Source organism: Mastomys coucha, unplaced genomic scaffold (genome assembly GCF_008632895.1).
Source record: "Mastomys coucha isolate ucsf_1 unplaced genomic scaffold, UCSF_Mcou_1 pScaffold22, whole genome shotgun sequence".
Classification (NCBI taxonomy): Eukaryota; Metazoa; Chordata; class Mammalia; order Rodentia; family Muridae; genus Mastomys; species Mastomys coucha.
In genome coordinates this window covers 179,667,276-179,675,376 of record NW_022196905.1, presented here as the reverse complement: position 1 = coordinate 179,675,376, position 8,101 = coordinate 179,667,276, and the positions used below count along the sequence as shown (strand labels likewise).

The following is an 8,101-nucleotide window of genomic DNA, read 5'->3' as shown; positions in this document are numbered from 1 at the left end:
CCAGAGCAAGATATAACTCCCAACTTCACACTCCCAGTTACCTACTTTTCCCATCTAGACTTTTCATACTAGTTTCTAATAATTCCCAATAAGGTCATCCCATTATGAACCCATCAAGAGATCAATCCATTTGTTAAGTTAGGGCTCTCGGCATCTAGACACTTCCCCAACAACTATGGCTTTCAAAGCCTACCAAGAGTAAGCCTACTATGGCAGTACATATTCAGTACAAAAAAGAATGCCCATGTATATGTTCCATGAAGTGTGTTTATTACAATCAGTATAGCTGGAGATTTTGATCATATTATATATTATTTGCTGAGAGAGACAACTGAAAGCTGTTATGATGAACAGGGCCCCTAAGTGTCAGGAAGACTGTCCTGAATTAATTGGTACAAGCTCAAATTGTATCCAGAAAGCCTGCAGAAAGCAACCCATGAAGGGTTTACTCCCTGTGACTTTGTAGATTGCTAGGATATAGTGGTAGCAAATTACTGGCATCTTGAAGACACTGGAACTGAGCCTACTTTCCTGGCTGATTAAATTATTAATCAATTGACCAGTACTTCTTTATTTTAAGAAATTGCATTTATTACCAATTCCACAACTATTTTTAAAGCAATTTTCTCATTAATGTATCCAGCATAAAAATTAGTGGAGATTATTTACTTTTTCATTTTCCCAGAAGAAGAACTGTGATGAACTTTGATGGAACTGCATTGAATAGTTAGATTGCTTTTGGCATGATGGCCACTTTCAACCTATCAATCCAAGCAATCTATGATCATGGAAGATCTTTCCATATGCTGGTATCTTCTCCATTTCTTCCCTGTTTTAAAGTTTTTACTATACAAGCCTTTCACTTGTATGGTTAGAGTTATCTCAAAATACACATGTGTGCAGGTGTGCACACACATATAATTCCAAGATACATACATATACATATATTCATACATTTGAGGCTATTGTAAAGGTATTGTTTCCCAGATTTCTTCTGAGTGTTTTAGATTACTAGAAAGCCACTGATTTTTGTGTCAATGTTGTATCCTGCTACTTTGGTGAAGTTGTTTATCAGCTGTAAAAGTTCCTTCACTTCAAGGACGATATTAAATAGCTATGGAGAGAATGGATGAGCTTGTCTTGGTCCTAATTTTAGTGTAAATGCTTTGAGTTTCTCTCCATTTAAGATAATGTTGGCAGGGCATATACATATGAACTCCCAGATAATTTTAGCAGCATACATAAGACCTACACAGGTTCAAAACAGACAAAAATCCTAATACGACACAAAGAGGATATGGACACAAAGTCACATCCCTAGCTGAGTTTTTGTTTTATTTTGTTTTGTTTTTTGGTTTTGTAAAGGGATAGAAGAAGGGAAAGAGGAAGAAAGAAGAGACAGAGACAGAGAGAGACAAATGCAGAGAGAGAGAGAGAGAGAGAGAGAGAGAGAAGAAAGTAAAATTAGTGGGTAAAGAGGTGGAGAGGATTTGGGAGGAGTTTTGGAAGGGCAAATAATATATAATATGATCAAAATATATTGTAGAAAACATTAAAATACAAATAAAAATAAGATTCTGCTAAAAAGCAAAATTTGTAAGTGTATTTATGGAGAACTATGTAATACTTCAGTTCCTATGTACATTGTATACTGCTTAAATCACATTAAATATATTTATACCCTAAATACTCATTACTTGTGTATTGTGAAAACCTTTTTTTTTTATTAATTTTTCTTTTACAATTCCATTTGCTGTGTCCTGTGGGTTTTGGTAAGTTACCTCTGTTTTTCATTTGTTTCAAGAATTTATTTTGCTTTCATTCTTTAGTTCTCCCTTGATCTATTGGCCACTAAGCTTTATATTCTCCATTAATTTGTATAGTTTCCAAAGATTATTTTTGTCTTTTTAGAAGATTCTAGCTTTATTGCAATTTGGTCAAGAGAGATATCTGGTAGAATTAAATTTTTAAAAGACTAAAGGAGACTATTTCATGTACTGTTATATGCTTTGTATGGAGAATATTCTTTGTGTTTACAAGAATCATACATATCTAACAGCTATGGAAAAGAACATTCTGTAGGTGTCTGTTAGGTTTCTGTGGCTAAGGGCTCAGCCAAAACTCTTTCTATACTGAATTTATGTTGAGATAGTCCCTGCCTATTTTAGAAATTGGATCATTAAAGTCTCTAGGTATTTATTCCATTCTCTTTAATATGGTTCTTTGTGTCTCTATATCCAGAATTTCTAAGAAGACACATTTTCTGAACCTGTAGTCACTTTTGTTATGTCAGCAGTGCATGATTCCCAGATCAATATTGTCTGGGAGTCTGACATTGATACGTTGTCCCAGTTTCGGCACTAGTGGGCAATCTGAGCCCAGGACTGTCTCAAATATACTGTTGGTTCAGAAAGAAGTAGGAGAGTAGCTAGAAACCGTAGTCAGTTCCCATATGCCCCTCCCTGGGGCCAGGGTTGGCCCAGAAGCCTCCTCCACAGTTAGTGACTGATGGTTAGAAACTGCAGGATTCTGGCTGGCACTGGACAGAGTTCCCAGGTTCTTATGTAATAACTCGGCCCAACAGTGAGGACAAACTGTCACATTCTGAGCTCAGCGAGAGGGCAGATATGGCCAAGGCCCACAACAAGGCTGGAAATGATAGGCCCGAATTCATCCCTCTTACAAACCTACTAGTGCAGAGAGTGAGCAAAGTCCTACATAGATGTATATTGTCGACATGGGCACACACCTATCAAGGAGTACAGTGCCTTAGCTCCATGAAAGTGGCAAAATTTTCCCAGATGGAGCTCAAAGAGAGGGCAAAATCTTCCCTGGCTCTGAGTGTGAATGGAATGTTAAGTGTGAACAGAAAATATCCACAGTTGAATTCTCCCTTCCATATGTTTAGAGCCTGAGGATTGCTCTCCTACAGGCATTGCTCCTATCAGGATCAACTAATCCTGCTTCCTTGTGCAGTTGCAGATAATAATTCTGCCTCCTTGTTTATTTGCTGCTAATAACTGTGCATTTTTGTTCAGCTGTGTGCAATAACCCCACTATTATATTCAACTGTGTGTAATCAATATGTTGAGCTTACAGCATGCTCTGGTTTCTCCGTAAGAAATCCCAGTCCTTCTGATCCCAGCATTTCCTTGTGTCCATTTTCTTGTCTTTCATTCATCCCCTTCCTGGTCCAGTCTGATCAAATCCTAGAGCAATACAGGACATAGCACTGAAGTTATCTTTCCTCTCCATTCAGTTGTTTTTCAGTAAAAATAAGTGAAAAATTGTCATACAACTAGGCTAGCTTAAGGCTACTAGGAAAGTTATTTTTTTAAAGTCTACCATGAATGCTTGACAGAATTTTCTTTTGTTGTGTTTTGCTACACACATTAAGGAAGAAATGAAATTTCAAGCTAAAAAAGCTACAAAATATATATTTTAAGATTTATTTGTTTTACTGTTTATCATGTATGTACCACAGTGCATATGTATGGATATTAGAGAAAAACTTTTGGGAGTTAGATCTCTTCTTCAATCCTGTATGTCCCAGGAAACAAACTCATGTAATCGAGGTTGGAAGCAAATATCCAAGACCCTAAAAGACATATTTTTTGTTGACAAAATTTACAGTACTTTAGAGCAAGAAGAGTCTTTTCATTTTCCTTTAAATATATAAAGCCCCTAATCAAATGCTGTCTACTTTTTATTTGAAGACCTGTTCCCAAAATTTGCTTCTGTTCTTACATTGAATATTGACATTAATATAAGAGAAAATAGTCAAACCAGAATTCTACTGTGCAACTGTGTGGTATATGTGAGGTGATCATTCATGGAATTCTGTGCACCACAGTAGCCGATGTGCTTAAACCCTTACTATTATCCAAAAAGAATAGCCTTTTAGTGTAGAGTTGATGAAATAAAATCAATTTTTTCAACTTGTTCTTCATACTTATGGGGATTTATTTACTTGATGTTTAGGCAAGGGAGACAGAAAGTAGTTTGATTTAATAGGGCATATCAAATAGAACTGGGAATTAGTGAGAACAAAACCGTGAACTTTGCAAGAGCCAAATTGTCAAGTGAAATCTGTATGAGTATTGTCTTTGAAACGTCAAATGCCAAGAAAGTTCATGCCAATAAAACTATTTTAAAATGCTACCTTCAATTTTGTAAATTCATTGTTTTAATCCCAGAGTTCAGTTAGTGCTACTCATTTGTGGATGTGTGCGAGTTACTCACTGGGGGACACGAGGAACTTGCCAGTTGTCCCACATTTAAAGAATAATGACTCCTTGCCTCTGGAGCTAACCACAAGTTTGACTAGGGGTAGTACCTTGGGAACTCCTCCCTACTTCATTCTGGGATTTTAACTGGCTTGATCTTATGCAGGTAAGTGAGTAGCTACAGCTGCTGTGAATTCATGGGCGCCACAGCCATGCTATATTCAGAAGACATTTCACAGAAGTCCTGCAATACATTCTACCTTGTGTTTAGTGACGTTCCCAGCACTGTACATCATGGTGGGTTTCTATATCATTAGAAGGACAGCCTTTAAAATATTAATAAAGGTCATTTAAGAAACATTGACCATTAGAAACTCACAAATAACTAAAGATTAAAGTTTAACTTAAAGGGAAAGAGATAGTAAAAATAGATTTTAATGTGAACTGTGAAGGGAAAATATATAGGTATTTTCCTTAGTCAAATTTTTAGTGATAAGACAAAACACCAAGACCAAAAAGCAAGGTGGGGAGGCAAGTGGGCTTACGCTTCTCTCTATATAGTGCATCACTGGAGGAAGTCAAGACTTGAACTCAAGTATGGCTGGAACCTGGAGGTAAGAGCTGATGCAGAGGCCATGGTGGGGTGCTACTTACTGGCTTGTTTCCCTTGTTTATTCTTCCTACTTTCCTATAGAACCCAGGACCACCAGCCCAGGGATTGTAGCACCCACAATGGCCTGGGCCCTTGTCTCCATTGATCACTAACTGAGAAAATACCCTACAGCTGGATCTCATGGAAGCATTTTCTCATCTGAGGCTTATTCCTCTCTGAAGACTCTAACTTTTGTCAACTAGATACAGAAAACCTGCCAGTACAACTGACCCCTTGTCAACTTGACCCACAAAAATCATCACTATTAAGTCACAACTCTTACTTTCTTATTCATACTCAAGATCTAAATAACATAAAAGTCCCACAGTCTTTATAAATTCACACATTAAAATTTCAATCCCTTTAAAATAACCAATCTCTTTTAAAATCTGAAATCTTTTTAAAATTCAAAGTCTCTTAGCTGTGGGCTCCAGTAAAAGATATTCTTACTTCAAGAGAGAAAAATCAGGGTGCAGTTACAATTAAATCAAAGTAAAATCAAACTCCAACATCTGGGGTCTGAGAGACCCCTGTGGGGAGACCCCCACTCAAATCTCGGGAGGATGTGCACCGAAGGAATACGAGAGACGGTCTTGATGTAATTACAAGAGGTAGTTTTTAATTTCGGGGCACTCTGGGCCAGCACCACACCTATCTCACACAGGAGATATTGGAGCCGACCACGAGGCTCGAAAGTTAGGGGTTTATGTAGGGAAAAGGTCTGGGGAAACAAAGGAGTAGGTATGGTTACACATGATTGGCTAGTTCAAATATTAACTATTACGTGCAGAACAGAGTGGAAAATTCCTAAAGTTGGTGTTAATCTGAGTCAACAAAGCATCTGACCTTAAACCATATCTAAGAGGATCCGCTACCCAGTGTCTGCCCAGACATGTCCTTGCATGCTTTCTCTTCTATATCTTTTTAGCCTGTTAGTTCCCAGAATGTCTTAACAGCTTGCTTATTTTTGCCCAGGCTTATTTGGACATATTCAAGCTTGGTCCACTGTGTTTTTCTCAAACCTGCAATTTTCTCATTAGCCAGCACAAGTTTTAAATTTAACTCTTTCAGGGTCCACTCATGATCTTCTGAACATCCTCAAAGGACTTGGGTCATTTCTCTAGCTGTGTTCTCTGTAGCATACAGATAGTCTTCTAGGCTCCAGCTGCCTCCATTCTACTGCCACTGATGTTCTTGGTGGTCAATCCATGATACTGGTATCTCCAAACCACTAGGGCCTTCTACTGCATCTGTTCTACACTTCCTCAAATAGTCTTTCACAGGCCCTCTTCCTGGTGCCAATCCTCAACTTCTCTGCATGACCCTTTCAGTCCTGGGGCCATCTGAGGACCAGTCATGAGGAACGGCTGAGGTGGCAGCAGTCTGAGTAGGTAGGTCTCTGGAGTTCAACATGCACGAGTGTATCTCTATCCATGTGGGACAAGCAGGTGTCCAGATCGGCAATGAAATGCCTGCTGGGAACTGTACTGCCTTGAACGTGGTATTCAGCCTGATTGTCAAATGTCAAGTGACAAAACCATTGGCAGCGGGGATGACTCATTCAACACATTCTTTAGTGAGACTGGAGGTGGCAAGCATGTGCCCAGAGAGCAGTGTTTGTGGACCTGGAGCTCACTGTGGTCGATGAAGTGTGCATGGGAATCTACCGGCAACTTTTCCACCCGGAGCAGCTGGCCACTGTGAAGGAAGATGCGGCCAATAATTATGCCAGAGGTCACTACACTATTGGCAAAGAGACTGTGGGCCTGGTCCTGGACCGAATCCGAAAACTGGCCGATGTGTGCGCGGGACTGCAGGGCTTCCTCATCTTTCACAGCTTTGGAAGTGGCACAGGGTCTGGGTTCACATCTCTGCTTATGGAGCGGCTTTCAGTGGCCTATGGCAAGAAGTCCAGGCTGGAATTTGCCATCTACCCAGCCCCCCAGGTTTCTACAGCTGTTGTGGAGCCTTACAACTCCATCCTGACCATGCACACGATGCTGGAACATTCCGACTGCGCTTTCATGGTGGATAACAAAGCCATCTATGACGTCTGCCGGCAAAACCTGGATATTAAACATCCCACATACACCAACCTCAATCATCGGATTGGACAGATCGTGTCATCTATCACAGCCTCCCTGAGGTTCGATGGCACCCTGAATGTGGACTTAACAAAATTCCAGACCAACTTGGTGCCCTACCCTCGCATCAACTTCCCACTGGCGACCTATGCCCCAGTCATCTCAGTGAGCCATGTGCATGCTGAACAACACCACTGCAATCGCAGAGGCCTTGGCATGCCTGAACCACAAATTTGACCTCATGTACGCCAAGCGGGCCTTTGTGCATTGGTACATGGGAGAAGGCATGGAGGAAGGGGAGATCTCAGAGGCCTGGGAGGACCTGGCAGCTTTGGAGAAGGATTATGAAGTGGTGGGCATGGATTTATTGGAAGCAGAGGCAGAAGAAGGGGAGGAATACTGAGTGCATGGGTCTGGCTGGCAGCCATCCATTTACGTCTTCCTCCCCATTGAAAAGATATATTATTAAAATTCCTATACTGAGGCAAAACAAAAACAAAAACAAAACAAAACAATGGCCCTCGGGCCTCTCAGAGAGCTAAGATTCAGCTGCTGTCCATGACATCTTCATATCTTCAAAATAGATACCACCTGGGTGACTCTTACCTAGTACCTAGTCCAGATGCCAACATGAGTCATGACCTTGGCTGTGTCTGGCACACAGCTTCTCTGTGTTCTTAGAAAACACGTCCCAGAAGATTTCACCTTAGTGAAATCAGCAAGTGATGCTGGTCTCTTCTTAATCACTTCTAATTTCTTAGCTCCAGCTAACCAGCATCAATTGTCCCAGTAACATTCTCTTTAGCAGTTCTGGTATCTTGTTAATCGAAGCTGATATTGTTCAGCCCCAGCTAACCAGAACCATAGAATCTTAAATTAAAATATAAATGGTCCTGATGGAGTCTTTAATCTTCCCTCTGAATTTCATAACCCAGACCTCCACCTTCTGCACTGCTGTCAACAACATTCCTATCTTCTAAGCTCTCACGGATCATCCCACTGAGGTCTCAACACTCAGTGGCTTTTCTGGACCAAAGATCCAAAGTCCTTCCATAATCATCCCCAACACATGGTCAGGTCCATTACAGCAATAGTCCACTACACCTGTACCTACTTGGCTGAGTCAGGGTTTTATTGCT

General features: G+C 40.4%; 1 pseudogene; it reads left to right on the top strand.

Moving 5' to 3' along the window:
- The first annotated feature begins 5,992 nt into the window (after nt 1–5,992).
- Nucleotides 5,993–7,554, top strand: LOC116069173 (annotated as a pseudogene).
- The last annotated feature ends 547 nt before the right edge of the window (nt 7,555–8,101 follow it).